Source organism: Pleurodeles waltl, chromosome 2_2 (genome assembly GCF_031143425.1).
Source record: "Pleurodeles waltl isolate 20211129_DDA chromosome 2_2, aPleWal1.hap1.20221129, whole genome shotgun sequence".
Lineage (NCBI taxonomy): Eukaryota > Metazoa > Chordata > Amphibia > Caudata > Salamandridae > Pleurodeles > Pleurodeles waltl.
Genome location: NC_090439.1, coordinates 710,293,399 through 710,309,885, shown reverse-complemented (window position 1 = coordinate 710,309,885; position 16,487 = coordinate 710,293,399).

Sequence of the window (16,487 nt, the reverse complement as noted above, 5' to 3'; positions counted from 1 at the left end):
CAGAAATGGTTCCAAAAACAGGAGGGGCATAGGCAAAAGGTTTGGGAGTGACCCTGCAGAGAGGAACAACTCCAATGTGACCCTCCTTCAGCCAAAAACCAGGGGAGCCTAATCAATACCTTGATGGGCTTCCATGTTTAGGCAATAGAATATGGAGAATGACCTTGTACTGTCCTGTACTGCATAGGCCCTTGCCAGATCTATGGACTCCTGAACTCAGTTGCATCCCTATGTCTACACTCTCCTGAGCCACTGGACGGTCGCATGGGGAACCCTTCTCCTCACTTGTGGACACCATCTGTGCAGCACTTAAACTTAATTGCCTCACAGCTGCATCCTAGTAGGCAGACAGTACCACTATGCCAACAAAGTGATGTGGCCCATTACCCTTGGATCAGTCTTCTGTCCCCAACCTAAGGTAAGCTCATCTTAGAAGGACAGCAGCCAACAGAGGTCACTGACAGCTCCCAGTGTCAAAAGCCTGGCTCCAGCCCCTCCAGGGCTCTCTGACTTCTGAGGTTTCCCTGCGTGGGGGGCAAGAGCTCCAGGTGTGCTACTTCTTCCACTGCCATTCCCACCCATCCAGGGGTGGTAGCCTGAGACTGGTTCCCCAGCCCAGGGTCTGAACCCTGGGGCTGAACAGTGGTCCAAAGTGAGCCTTCCTTTCTCCCTGCCCCTCCATCTTGATGTCTGTACCCTTCATTGGGAGATATACTCCTAGAAGCCTGAACTCTCAGTGTGCCCTGGGTGGCCACCCCTCCCAGTTCTTCATGACTGGTGGCAACTAATTCCCCAGAATGCAGTCAAGGGGCATCTGGGGACTAACTATGACCTTCTTCTGGGTCACCTCCTCACCCCATTCCAGGGATTCCATAGGGTGTAAAAAGTCTTGTCCCTGGACTTGAGTTACTTTAGACACCTGTCCGGTTTACTTAACCTGGGAGACTAGACATTCTGCTATCTTTGTCTGGCTAGCACTGGTATCCCTCAGACCAGTGTCAACAATTCCATTCTCTGTGGTCTTGTGGGAATGATAACTCCCACCCTCGGGAATCAGAAGCTCATTCTCTGAGTCTATCTTCCAACTAATGGAAATTAGGACATGTTCTAACACGTGCTCTTTGGGACTACTTACCACTAAGGACACATTGGCCATCCCTGGAGAGTTCCCACCAGTATATGGTTTCTTAGGGCAGACAGATTTTCCCTCTAACTATGTCCTAACTCAGAATGATCAATGCCCTGGAGCTGGAAATGGGGTATCCTGTGCCACCACCGACCAGACCCTCCTTCTGTTTCTCAGAAGGGGCATGAGAACCATTTTGCTCCACCTTATTCAGGGACTTGTCTGTGTCTTTCTTGACTTCCCCCACGCTCTGCTGGGGGAAACTGAACCACGCTTCTTGGGGTCACTCCCAGGTACTTTCTCAGACACCCTGGTACTAATCAAGAGGACTGCCTCCTTAGCAACCACCCTGGGAACATTGAGCTTACTGTCAATAATGTGTTGGCGCAGCTCCGTAATACAGGTATTGAGCATGGGCTCCCTCAGAATTAGGTTGTACAACTCAGTGACATCATTGGCTTTGCTGTACCCTCACCCAACAACTCAGTGCCTTGCTGGAATAGCCCAGAGGATCTACCCAAGATTGGTCTGTGAGTTTGTGACTATCCCTGAACCTGAGGTAGTACTTCTCAGGTGACAGACCAGATTTGGAGACAAGGGTGGCCTTCATAGGGCCATATATCATTTGGTCCCCCATCTCTAGTGTACAAAGTGTGTCCCTCCCCACTGTGGGCATGTGTTTCCACAATATAGCCTTCCAGTACTCCTCTGGCCTCTGTGCATCCTCAGGGCTACCTCAGAAGCAGAAAAAACACTTCTCTGTCATCTCCCACTACATAGCGGGGCACTAGGTCTTGTGGTGTGCAGACTCCCACCTCTATAGGGGACACTGAGGGTACGCTGCAACCACTGTTGTTGGGCTCTACTTGCTTGGCCCTGATGTCTAGCTCTAAGACTTAGCTCATGGGCCATTCTCATTTCCTCAATGGCCAACTCCTTTTCCTCCATGACCCTCTTGGCAGCAGCTTCCTCATTGACTGCCTCAAATTTTAATTTGGCGAGTTGTAGTTTGAGCTCTTTTTTAGCTTTTTGGTCCTTCAGCTCCTCTTGAGACACACCAAAGCAAGACACACTGCTCCCCACCCTGACATGGGGCTCCACTTCTGGGGGTGAGTTGTTCTCTTCTTCTGAGTGCTGCAGCTCAGAACCTATGCCCAGGTTGTCCTCCTGCTCTTCCATAATCTCCTTCTCCTCTGCCATGTTTTACAGCTGGGGGACCTTCTCATAGGCCCTAAAGCGTCCTCTGGAACTCTTCCTTTTTGGAGGTCAATTATTGATGGAAGACCCCTCTCCTTGCAGAATCCTCTGAGCTACCTGCAGTGTAGCTTTCCATGTTACTGAGCTCAACTCCATTCTTGAAAACAGAGTCACAGGCACAGACAGTCACGTAGAATAGGAGTGAACTTGGAAAAAAACAGAAATGGCCAATCAAGGAGATTTTAAATAGAGATTGAATATGGTATCAAATTATGTATATGGGATTTTAGTGTTACACTGATCACTGTATGGTACTGCAAACACATAAATACTGTATCCCACCACTGAGCACCAATGTGAGAAATTGGGTTGTTGGTTGAGGGGGGCAGAACCCTACTCAACCGCCACCCACAAACCTTGTCAGGGTAAACCACGAAAAGTCACTAAATAGACCCATGCTTAACCTTTTGGTAGCTTGATATAAACCTTAGAGACAACGTGTAAAGTTTTTATGCAGCACACAACACAAGAAAAATCCCACACTAATTTAAACAATATAGTAAGTTTTAATAAAAGATTTGAGACCAAAATGCCAAAAATCCAATCAGTAGAACTGGAAATATTCAATTTTGAAAATTTTGATAAAAGTAGTGTGAAAAGGTGCAAAGGTCCCTTCTGAGGGTATGTTGTCGCACTGGGTGGGGACAAAGTCTCAGGTTTAGGCCAATCATAATGGAACACGGACTGAGCATAGACAACATTTTTCCTGTTGAGATTGTACTTTATATCCTTGATGCATGGTCTGCATGGTGTTGTTTTGCGAGTCTTTGCGTTGTCCGGCATTTGTTCCAATGAAGCTATGCAGTGAGACTTTGTGGGGCTTTGTGTCAATCTGCATTGGTTCCGATGAGCTGTGCTGCGAGGCTTTGTGGGGCTTTGAGTCACTCCGCTTTGGTCCTGATGAAGGTGGCAGCTGTGCTTTGCTCTGCGTTGATGCTGATGAGGCAGGCAGTGTGTGGTACGGCTTTGTGGGGCTTTACATTGCTCAGTGTCAGCTCCGATGAAGCTTGCAGCTGTGGGGCAAGGGTTTGCTGGCTTTGTGTTGCTTCACACCAGATTTGGTGGAGCCTTCAGTTAGGCCAGGAGGAGCTATCTCTAATGACAGCCAAAGAACCAGGACCTGGGGAGGCACCACTTGGGGACCAAGAAATCACTCAAACAAAGGCCAGCAGGGCTCAGATAGGTTCAATTGCAGGTCCAGGCAGCACCAATGCAGCAGATCAGCCGGGCAGTTGCAGGGAGGCCTCTGGATCCTGCTGTATCCCTGTAGCTCAGAACTGGAGGTCAGTCTGCTGACCCCTGGAGTCACTCAGGTACCCTGGAATGAGGAGAACAGGTACAGTCTTCCTTCTCAGACAGCAGGGCAGGCCTCTGGCAGTAGGGCAATCCTTCTTCTGAAGTATCCACAGGTCCAAGAGTGTACTGAAGAGTGAGTCTGAGGGTTCTATTTTTTTACCTGATGGCAGCTTTAAAGTGGAAGAAACTTCTGGAGTACTCCCCAACAGAAGTGTGTGCAATTTCCTGCCGTAGTCTTAGTCTGTCTGTGGGCACAAGAGGCTAGTGTGAGTTCTTTGTGTGTGAGCTGAGTCAGGATCTTTAAATCTGCGTCCCATCCATCTTGCTTGCATGGCTCATCCAGCCAACACCCAGTCCCTTTATAGTGTGCCTCTCTATGAGGAATACACAAAGGCCAGCAGCCAACTACACCTAGTCATGTGACCTGGGAAACAGGCTGCAGGCACCAAAGGATTAAGACAAGAAAATGGCAACTGAATTGGGGCTTAAAATCCAATTTTACCATACAAGAGGGTTTTGAATCATAGTTAGTGTTGGGCCTGGCCCTTTTATAGGATCATTCCCCAGACTTGTTACCTTTTTCCTCCTTATTTTTCTGACCCTTGTTGGCTGACATTATGACTCTGAGCACTTTTTCACTGCTAATCATTGCTAAAGTGCTTGTGCTCTCCCTTGTAAACTTGGTATGATTGTCTTATATCTAATTGGTATATTTAATGTACCTATAAGTCCCTTGTAAAGTGGTATCCCTATACCCAGGGCCTGTAAATTAAATGCTACTAGTGGGTCTGCAGCGCTGCTTGCGCCACCCACTGACGTAACCTTTCAAACCTGTCTCAGGCCTGCTAGTGCAGGGCCTGTGTGCTCAGTTTTCTGCCACAGGGACCTGGCATCTAAATGTACTTGCCAGGCCCTGAACTCCCCTTTTACTACATGTAAGTCACCCCGAAGGTACACCCTAGTCTAGTTAGCCCTATGGTCAGGGTGTCATCTATTTACAGGGCAGGACATGTGCTTAGTAATGTGACCTGTCCTGGTAGTGACAAACAGCCTATTTGGTTGCTCACTGCTGTGAGTGCTGTCTTCTCATAGGATTGCAATGGAAATGCCCTGCCTTGTGTGTACGGGGTATTGTCTAATTTACGAGGGGTAGCGCAGGCATGTTTGGTATGGTAATAATGGTGGTAAGAAATGCTGCTTACTGGTGTAGGTGTATTTTTTATTACTGTTACAGAAATGCTACTTCTAGAAAGTGAGCATTTCTCTGTGCTTATCACTCTGGTGTTTTGCAGCTTGACTCCAATCCACATCTGGATAGAGTGACAGTTGGGCTTTGTGCATACTTTTCAGATGGCCTGTACACAGGGAGGGTGGAGGGGTCACAGAGGTGAATCTACATATTGAATGGTCTTCCTGGGCTGAGAGAAGGGAGAGGCGGGGCACACCTGCATTTGTTAAGGCTGTGCCCTGGCCTCGCACAATAGAGGTTTTTATCCCCCACTGATGTTTGGAGCTTGTGCTGGAGGAAAGAAGGGGGCCCTACCAGAACCAGTTGGAACTGGTTGAAACCCTCTCTCCTCCTCATTGTAAAACACACTGTAAACTGAGTATAAGTACAGGGGAATTTTCCCCACAATTTAGACATTGTTAGGACAATTAACTTACTTGGAACTGGACACAGGACGCTGCTGAATGGACTCACCAGGACCCACCTTGGACTGCTGCTGCTGTGCTACCTGTGACCTGCCTGGTCACTAGGAGGAACTGCCACCATCTGCATCCCTTGTGCTGACCTGTTGTTGAGGCCTGGTAGCACTGTGTTTCCCTCCCTTTTGTCTCCAGTAGCAGGGTGATGTGGCCCGTGACCCCTGTACTTTCCAAAAGCACAAGGAGTGCTTCTTCTCTGTTTATGCAGTGCCTGGAGAGCGCTTTTCTGCACCCCCCTGCGCTTCTTAGCGCAGCTGCCATGAAATAGGCTCACTGCCGCAACCTGGGCCCTTTGAAGTGCCGCCAGCACTCGTAAACGCTTTTACGCTCTCACCTCCACAGCCCGGTGTTGCTGGGAGGCTGCCGGAGTCGCGCTGCCCCTAGGATCCCCTGGACCACCACTGAGACCAAAAGAAGGAGCGAGCATGCTCCTCCCATGCCCCCGCACGAACCGCGCTCTAAGGAGCGCCCCCGGGGCACCAACAGACTTCAACCCTAGCCGATCACCGCCGCGGCCCGGGAAGACTGGGACACACTTGTACACCAAATCGGGTGCTGGAGAGTGGACAGCAGCGGTCCCAGCAGGAAGAGAGACCTCTTCAGAGGTCTCCTCTGGATCCCAGGGCCGCCCTGAAGAGCAGGACTCGGGGGAGGTGAGGGGAACATCCCCCCTACCTCCGGTCACTGCCAGAGGAGCAGGACACTCCAGATTTTCACCTCTGCATTATTTTTGGCCCCTAGAGAACATGGGGCGGAAGGCTCGACAGAGGCCCCCACACCGCAGGTCTCCTATTTCGGCCCACCCCCTTGTTGTAGGGCCAGTAAAGGCCTGGGGTAGCACCCACAAGATCGCGTGTCCCAGGAGGGGCCCGTCACATGGACCGGAGGGGGTGTGTGTCGCCCTCCTCCTCCTAATCATCACCATGAGGCCCCCGTTGTGCGCAAGGAGCACCAGGGGCCCCCTTGTATACTTTGTGGCACTGGAGGTGCCCTTCAAATTCGAAACAGGTAGTCTTTCTGCAAAACTCTTTCTGGATGCTTCTTTTAGTGGCTTGAGGGGGCTGTTGGGCCCACATGTTTTGAGTGTGAAGTAACATATATGTGTTGATGTTCTTTTGATGGGCATAACCTGCTAATATATGATTTTTATGACTTGTTATGACTTGCCATATGTTTCTGATGTTCCTGATATGGGCATTTAGGATGTGTTTATGAAAAGGGCATTAATTTATTTACTGTGATTCCTGACTACTGCTTATGTTACAGAATCCTGAGTACTTACGTGCTCAAATGTGACAACTGCTTATTCTTGCAGAGTATTAGTAACTTGTGAAACGTTCTGACAACTGCTAAGGTATCAGGGTATTACTGATATGTAATGTTTGGTCTAATTATGTTTTGTGCAATACAGTTTATTTTTACATAGCTCAGTGTTGTGTTTACTTTATGGTGTATATCTTGTGTCACGTGTGTTGCGTGTGTTGTGCAAACGCTTTACACATTGCCTCCGGGTTAGGCCTGACTGCTCGTGCCAAGCTACCAAGGGGGTGAGCAGGGGTTATCTTGGACGTGTAACTCCCTTGCCCTGATTAGAGTGAGTGGGTTCTGCCTGGCTTAGGAGCATACCATAGCCAACCAGAAACCACATTTCTAACAGTTAGACACCATACATGATATTTGTACCTGCTCTCAAGCAAGTTATCACTTATTAAATGGCATAAGGTAACTCAGTGTTATCCTATAGAAGAGGTAGGCCTCACAGTAGTGAAAAATGAATTATGGGGTTTTTCATGACCATGACAGGTAAATCGTAAAAGTACATGTTCACCTTTCCAAATACAATGCACCAACCCCAATTGACTGTTTAAGTCCTGCCCTATGGGTGACTTAGATGTATTAAAAAGGGAGTTTTAGACTTGGCTAAGGGGTTATTTTGCCAAGTCGATGTGGCAGTTTAAAACTGCACACAGGCTGCAGGGGCAGGCCTAAGACATGTTTAAAAAGGCTACTTAAGTGGGTGGTACAATAAATGCTACAGGTCCACTAGCAGCATTTAATTTACCAGCCCTGGGTATATAATATAGCACTTTAATAGTGACTTATAAGAGAATTAAATATGCCAATCAGGTGTGAGCCAATAATACCATGTTTTAGGGAGGGAGCACAAGCACTTTAGCACCAGTTAGCAGTGGTTGAGTGCATAGAATCCTAAAAGACAACAAAAAACAGGAGGGGTGAAGGCAAAATGTTTGGGAGTGCCCCTGCAGAGAGAGCCAGGTCTAGCAATAACACTGCCTTTATTGTGAACTAAGTTGTGAAAAAAAAGGATAGAACAAAATAGACAATCTCAAACCACCAGCTGAGGTTTAAAGATTGCTACATATGCAGAGGAGTTCACATGACACTTCTAAGAATATAAACATTTTCTTTATGCTTCCATATTGCAGTGGCATGCCAGTTGATCAGGTGTTCCTAATTTCCAGATCACATAGCTTCTGAGGCACTCTGGTAATCCCTAGCTTCCTCAATCCACACCAAGCGATGCATATTAAACTCGATGAATAAGTAATAAAATAACTGGTAATGCGAGGTACCACTCTTTCAATTGAAGCAACAAAAGAATTGAAATCAAAGTACACAAAAAATATATTTTTGCTTCTGCAAATGCAGAGATTTCGAGATAGGTAATAGCCTTCTTTTCCTCTTTCTCATAAATTTAATTTGTAGGAAAGAGGCTGGGATAATATAAAGCTACGTGAAAAGACTCTAGGGAATGATTCATGATGGTGTACAATATATAGTGTGAAGGTTGAAGAAGAAGAGCCTCATTGATGGGCTTATAAGGCTAAGAAACCGAAAGATCCTTGTCAGTAAGTGATGCAGGGTCCTTGAAAGGATGAGTTTTTGTTCCTTCGTGATCTGAGAAGGGATGCCTAATCATGTCATGACTTTTGAGTTCAGCTGGCCTCCAAAGGTGTTTTTTCAGTTGTGTAGTCTAGGACGCTAGGAGTTCCATTAAGATGGGAATGATGTAATGATATTTGGACAGACGTCCACGAACAACTGCAGCATGCAGGAGTTTTTGCTTTGCGCCATTGTAAAGAATGGGTCTCTGCAAGCATGGCATTACAAGTGCATACGTTTGAGTTCAGTTTTTATAAAACACACCACCTCTTGAAGGTCTCTTGGTACTATTGCTCATTGTGAAAGCAAAAAGGCTGGAAAGAGCCTAAAGTAACCAACAAGTTTCGACAGCCTTTGTAAATTGTAAGTGATTGGTCATAGTTTGCCATTGCAGGGATCATGATTCCAGATTTAATGGGCTTGGGCAGAAAAGGCTCTATCACCCAAAGCACTTTCTCTGAAAGCGAGGCAGTGCAAGGAAAATGATAACGCTGAGTGAAGATTCTTAGGGGCATATTTAAGAGCCCCTAGCACCACCTTTGCACTGCCCTAGTGACATTGTTTATGCTAAGGCAGCACTAAAATGGCTTTTTCCCTGCGCCATATTTACAAAGTGGCGCAAGGCATGCATTGTGCCACATTGTAAACTCTTGTGTCACATTATGCCTGCCAGTGGGGGCTCCTCTGCTATGGTGGAGGACAGTCACACCCCCACCAGCAGCAGAAGCTAAAAACCTTTCACAACGAAGGGATAATAAACTATAGGGTGTATTTATAAGCCTCTAACGCCACCTTGCGCCATATTATTGTCATTATTTTTTACATTAATGTGGCCCAATGAGGCCGAAATCCCCTCACCATATTTGCATTGTGCCATTCTGTAACCCTTTGTGCTACATTATGCCTGGCATAATGTATGCAAAGGGGGCATTCCCCGTTAGGGGAGCTGGAAAAATGGCGTAAGGAAATCTATGAGATTTCCGTGTGCCATTTTTTATGACACTTTTAATGCCTCCTCAAGAGCAGGCGCTAAAAGGGGGCTTCCATTCTTTAGAATGGGGCTCTATGTACTCTGTAGGAATAGCGCTAATATTTTGGTGCTACTCCTCCAGAGTACATCAATAGTGTCATGAGAAATTATACTATTGCCCGGTATCCTGCGCCATGGCATGCAGTATTTTAAATATGGCGCACACATGGAGGCAGTAGGGGGATGCTATGGGGAGCAGGGAAAGTGGTGCTGCACTTGGTGCAGCACCACTTTCCATAAATCTGCCCTTATGTTCATTATTCCTTTGTTGTGAAAGAGGTGGACCATCGGGGTGACAAGCAGTGAGGGGACTGCACTGTGCATACATGCACAGTAGGCTCTCTCCAGCCCAGCAATACAGTTGCCAGGCTGGAGAGAGCAGGCACAGGCTCCCAGCCAATTCTAATGCTGCCCTGAGCAGTGTCAGGATTGGCCACAGGGCAGGCTGAGATCCTGTACCTGAACTGCAAGACAGAGGAGCGGTGGAGAGGTGGAGCGGTAGCGCGGTGAGAAGCGGAGCGGAGGTAAGTTGAAATTTTTATTTTTTTAATGTTTATTGAAAATCCTCATCCCCGCCCCCTGCACCGAGCCGTCCTGCATCCTGTATCCCCAACGAGCCGTGACTGATGTCTGCGCCAGGCATAATGTATGCAAGGGGGGCATTCTATTGCTAGGAGGCCCACCTGCTCAGACAGGTGTTAAAATTGTGCTCCCATAGAAACCTATAGGCTTCCTTGCACTTTCTACACTGGCGTCAACATTTTTGACATTAGTGTAGCAAAGTGCTACTATAGCGGCAAAACTTTTGACACCATTGTGCTAATGACCACCATGGGGCACTGTATTATAAATACGGTGCAACCATGGTATTGTTAGGTATCGTGGGGGGGGGCACAAAAAACTTGGTGCATCAGCTGTGATGCACCACTTTTTCTTAAATATGGACCTAAGTAGGGATGTATGTAACATACCTTCGAGATGGAGGGAGGTGATCTACCATAGACAGATGTGTATTATACAGTGGGTGTTGCAAATAACATAGTGACATAGACATAACCTTTGTTATTCACAAAATAGGCTTATAGTGGCTGAAAGGAGAAGCCCCAGCAACCAGCCTGGCTGCCTGATACGGTATCACTTGGCACCGAGTGAGCAATGTATTCTATGCCTAAGTATAGACCATTACAGTAATCTAGTCTTGACTGTATAATGGCGGAGATGTAGATTCATCTGCAATCGTAGGACAGCAGGGTAGCTCAAGATGACATAGAACGAATGTACATAAGGTTATATTAGCAGAAACATGGCTATCTATTTGAAGCTAGACATCAACTTTAAATCCATGGCTCTTCTGTGTCAGGAAGGGACAGGGACAGAACTGAGGAGCCAGGAATTGGGTTGCCAAAGAATCTGTTTGCCTCCAGTGATCAGGATTTCGGTCTTATCCATGTTGAATTTCAGCCAATGGTGGCCTATCCTGTTGCATACGGCAGAGATACAACTCTGAAGAGAGGCAACATAATTGGAGGTATCACTGAGTCTAAAGAGGAATTGAGCATCATCCTCATATGCATGCATTTTGAGGCCAAAAGAATGCAAGAGCATCATGTAGATGTTAAACAGATACCGAAGGAACACAGATTCCTGGGGAATTGCAGCAGGGGCATTGAATGTGGTAGAACAAAATGTTCAGTCCTTTGTACTAAAAAGGAAGTGAGCCAGTCATACTTTATGCTAAAAATCAATTGCCCCGAAGTTGATCAATAAAGGTTTCATGATCAACAGTATTGAATTTTGCTGATTAATCCAATACCCTCACGGTATATGTATGACCCCTTTCCGCCTCCATGCGGACGGTGTTCACAACTGTTAGCATAGCTAATTCCTTTCTCTAATGAAGACAAAAGTTCATTTGGCATCATCTAGTATTTCCTTAGATTTAATAAATGGTGAAGGTAATGGCGCAAGTGCTTTGACATGGTGCTTCCAACATTTGTACCGCTGTGGGTAAAGGGGTTATTGGACAGTTTTGAGTTTTTTTCAAAAGTGGGATCACCAAACAGATTTTGAAAGTGCCAGCTGAAAAAGAGACATTCAAAGTTTCCAAAAGAGCAGGAGCCAGGTCAAAATATATTTAACAGGAACTGGGTCTCATGGAGAGCTTACTGGTGCTGAGCTATCAATTGCAGAACTACTTTGAGGTTTATTAGAAAGAACGATGAACAAGTTACATTTTGCAGGCCAGTGTCAGGTTCTTGGATATGGTGGGCCAAACGTTCTCAATTCTTTGAGTAAAAAACACTAGAGATCTTATCACAAACAAGAGTTATTTGAAAATTTGGTAACAGACTTCATACATAATTTTTAATAACTCTAAATGTTTACTGTTCACATTGATAATTCACTTGATGTAAAAAGAGCACTTTGCTTCTTTGACAGCAAGTTTAATAGCACGTTGGAGAAGACTCAGGCTTTAATGTTGGTCCTGATGTTTTATTCTGAGGGGAAGTGATTTACTCCTTATGGGTTTATATGCAAATTCTCTGCAAATGCTAAATATGAATAATTTATTAGCTTCATAGAGTGAATCCATCCATCTTCAAGTTATGTGAGCCATTCCTTTATCTATAATTTTATTTTTCTGTTGGCAATGGAAATTGAACTTAGTTTTTGGTGGGATCTGTTTGAGAGTTGTGTTTTACATTGAGGGTCGGAAAAATAAAATCTTGTACCATCAAGTTGGATAATGTCAAGTCATTTTATAGCAGACATGCAAAGTTTACAATTGTGTCTGATATCTAGTGTTTCTTGGCAGTGGGGAAGCACAACTGCTATGCAGACTCTCCTGTTTCCTGATGCTGGAAGCAACTATGAGGGATGTTTGACAGAGGGAAAAGGAGAGAAGTACAACAGTGCTCAAACAATGATAAGCAGATTCCAGGCAGATTCCAGGCATCACAGTTGTGGCCCTATTGGCAGCGTCAATACACCACTGTAATACAGGGATAGTTCTTTGCTAAACTTTCAGTTAACAAAGCTGATTAAATGTAAAATACAAAATTAGAATATCCTGTACTTCACAAACCCATACTTCACATTGAAGCTTGAATGAGCGTGAGCCAGTGGATGTGCAGGTGGATGCCAATGAGTATGGACATTTTCAGATAAGCTAGAGTCACCAACATACTTGTGGATTTTGATTCCATCATTGGCGGGGAGGTCCTACAGAATCTTCAGTCACTGGTGGTGGGATGTTGATCAGGACTTGTTAGGTGTCTCTGAGAGTTTGAGTAGGAGGAGCAGGGTGAAGGACTTGCTGTTCACACTTAGAAAGACAGAATCCACAACTTGAATTGCTACAGTCATGGTGCTACAGCATGCTGTAAAGCCTCACTGGCAATTGTATAATAAAATAGTATTATTCATTATGGCCAGCAGTTATATGGTGACTGATTTCTCACCTTTTTAGAAGAATCTCAGATGTCTAGTAGGCTTATGATCAATGATTTGACAATGACATCTTCCTATCTGGTGACTTTTAGAATAGTGAAAAGGTGTATTAGACTCATGAAGAAGAAAATCGGCATTCTGTTTATTGGTTTTGATAAAGGATATGATTTTGTGAGGTGTGTCTGAGTAGGCTGGGAGAAAAACTATATGGGGATGCCCTAATAGAGTAACAGTAGCTCAATCAGGGAAAAATACAGTTAAGAGAAACTACAACGTGAGCTACCTAAATAATATAATATCTGAAGTAACAGATACACTTCAGAGAAAAAGCCTTATAAGGACTGATAAATATCCATTGATAATTCAATTATGTGTAGTAAGCCACTACAGCTTTGGTTATGAGATTTTTATGATGTGTTCTACCCACAATATTGCGGTCCAAATATTGACCTACGGATACATGTTACAATAATATGGTCGCCAAAATATAACCAAAGCATAATCAATAATAGTAAATCTAAACCTACCTTGATTATAAATTGTTAGTTAATAGCATGTTAAAATTATATCTGCATGGTGATATTTCAACTGCAATACTGTAAAATACAAATTTTTGTAGGGATAGCAGAGAGTTATCTGTTGTCTTAGGTCTTTTGGGAGGTTGGGTGGGTGGTTGATGTTTATATTGTTTTCTGAATGGTTTATTTGCTGTGTGTAAGTTCATGGGTGTAAAAGATCATGGAGGATGCTGGTTTTGTAAAGTGTAGCTTTATTTAGACTTTGGGACTTATTCACAATTAGTACATTTCCTTTTTTATCATTTTTTTTTTCAGACAAAGAAAGAAAATTAATTACAAAAATAATACGGAGCGGAAAATTCATCCAGTGAAAACAGATAATCACATTCAAATTCATAGTACTTCAAATCTACTTCCCATAGCGAGCTTTTCCCTCGCAATAGCCCATTAACGTGCCCAAACCCACTCTCCAAACCGCCCCCAGATCGCCTGCCCCTTCTTCCTCGTGCCCCTCCCCTTCCGCTCATATAGGGCAATCTCCAAATGATAAATAGATAACAATTTACCCAGCCACACCCTGTGCATTTCCGCCCTTCTCTCTGAGATCCCTAAAACCGACATATCAGAGGTAAGCTCTACCTCATATCCCATTACCCCCTTTAACACATGCTGGACCCCTTCTTTCAACGGTGTCAATTTCCCACAAGTAGCAAACATATGTATGGTATCTGCACCAAATACGCCACATCTCGGGCAATGCAACGCGTTCCCTCCAGCCTTCCCCATTTGGCTATTTGAGCTGGGGTATGATATAGATCGTACAATGTCTTATAATGCTGTGCCTGTAGTGCTGAAGACAGTAACATGGTATGCCCAAGCTCCAGAGATTCATAAAACTTGATATCTCCCTTGTTAAATTTACTATCCGACTTCTTACTGTATTTCTCAAGATCATTGGATTGTTCAGACATGAATATTGAGTATATAGATCTTATTGATATACTAGTCTTTTAAATTATATTCTCCAATAGAGGATTCTTTGCAAAACCCTGTACCCCCCCCCCAGCTTTTTTACTCAAAAAATCTCTTATCTGCAAATACTTAAACAAATCTCTCCGCTCCAGTCCAAACTGCTCCCGAAGGTCCTCAACTGGCTCGACCCCAAACCAGTCGTAAAAATTGCCTAACCTTCGTATCCCCAGGAGGGCCCATTTAGCAAAATGACCATCTTTAAATATCCCGGGGAGGGAAGGGTTATTATCTATTAATGTATAGTGGTTAAACCGTCCGAGTCCAGCCATTTTCCGCCACGGTCGCCAGCAGTTATAGGCGGCTTCCAGAATCTTAAACCGTACTTTCTTCCACCTTTGAGACAATATAGATGCCTAGATACACAGCATGGTCCACCCTGCGAGTGTCCTGTGTAGTCACATGTCGATTAACCAATAACTGGGTTTCTCTTTGTTTAATAAGTACCCGGCAAACTTCCCAAATTTGCATGTCTCCTCCTCTATTTCTCTCAATGCTACATCTGGGTTGGGGGTTATAATTGCTATATTGTCAGCATACGCCAGTACCTTCGTTTCCCATCCCAATCTATGAACTGGAGAGATAGCAGAGTTCCCTTCTAGCCGTCTAAGCAGGGGATCTATATATATCGCAAACAGCAATGGAGAGCATGGGCATCCCTGCCTGGTACAATTGGTACATTTCCATGTGAATACATCTACCTGTGTACATGCAGTCTTACACTTTGTAGTAAATGTACTCCTATTCACTATTTCTGAGTTTACATGTACTACAAAGTGTAGACTTACTCATCCCCACCCCTTAAACAGGGGGCAGAGCCAAACTTATGAGTGTAAAGATACTATTAGGGACTTTTCATGTGTAGGCAGATGTCTTCACCGCCAGGGTGGAGATATTCCAGTGGTAGAGTAATGGTTATTTTGAAATGTTTAATAAACTTTATTTTAAAATTGTGAAAAAGTATGTACGTTTTTATGTTTAATAGTAATGTAACTGAAATGTAAATATTTATTTCAAATGTAGAACAAAATAAAAAGGCTACATCACTATTCACTTAAATTTGAATTAAATATTTAAATATATTAAATAAAATTCAATTATTTAAAAAAATATATATATATTTTGAATAAAATAGACCTAAAGTAAAATGTTTATATTTATGATGTATTAAACATAATTTAAACATTACGTATAAAAGTAATGTAAATTGATGTAATTATATTTATTAAGTTCATTCAGTCTAGAAATCTAGTCCATTTGATGTAATTATATTTTTTTAACTGTTTTTTAAATTAAAAGATTTATTCATATAATTTAAACAAAAGTAATATTTGTGTTAATTTATATATAGTTGTTAACATTAAAGTAAATGTATAAATTTATTTAAAAAACAAAATAACTTTATATTATTTTAACATTATTTTCTAAGGTGTTCTTTTTTCAGTCCTTGCCCCTATTCTTTTCTATGGGAGGGTGGTGCAGTGGCAGTAATTTGCCATGTGTTGTGTTGGACTCACTCAGAGCCTGAGCTGGTGTACAGTTACTAGTGTTTTGGGCCCATTTTGATTTTAGTAACTTTAGAAGTTCAGTTTGTAAATTGGAATGGACTTACTCTTTTGTAGACGGGTGCATGTCCCTCCAAAAGTAAGCCCTAATTAGCGCTCCCTAAAACTCTCCTTACTCCTCCTGCAATCCCTCCAATTTTGTAGTAAGTATTTCCTTTTTTTCCAGCCCCCCCACCTGCTACCCCTCCATTTACTACTAAATCCTTTTTCTACATGTCTGTAGACATCTACACTCGGGTTGAGATCTCTGTACATAATAGTTAGGCAAGGTGGAGACCTCATCACATAGGTTAGTAAATAGCATTATTCACTATGTGAGTAGAACTAATCATGCTACTGTTGGAAAATGGGTTATTGGTAGGGCAGGTAGGTACCTACACCTAGCAACAAGCCACAAACCTCCACATAAGTACAGTTAGGTCTCAGTAAATTAATCCCAGCTCTACCCTTGGTAGCTTGGCATCGAGCGTCAAGGCTTAACTTAGGAGACAAAGTGTAAAGCATTCAAATATCACAAAACAGTAATTAAATAAAACACAGGAAACAGTTTAAAAATCCAAAACCAATTTATAAAAATAGCTTATATTTTTATCTTTAAAATGACA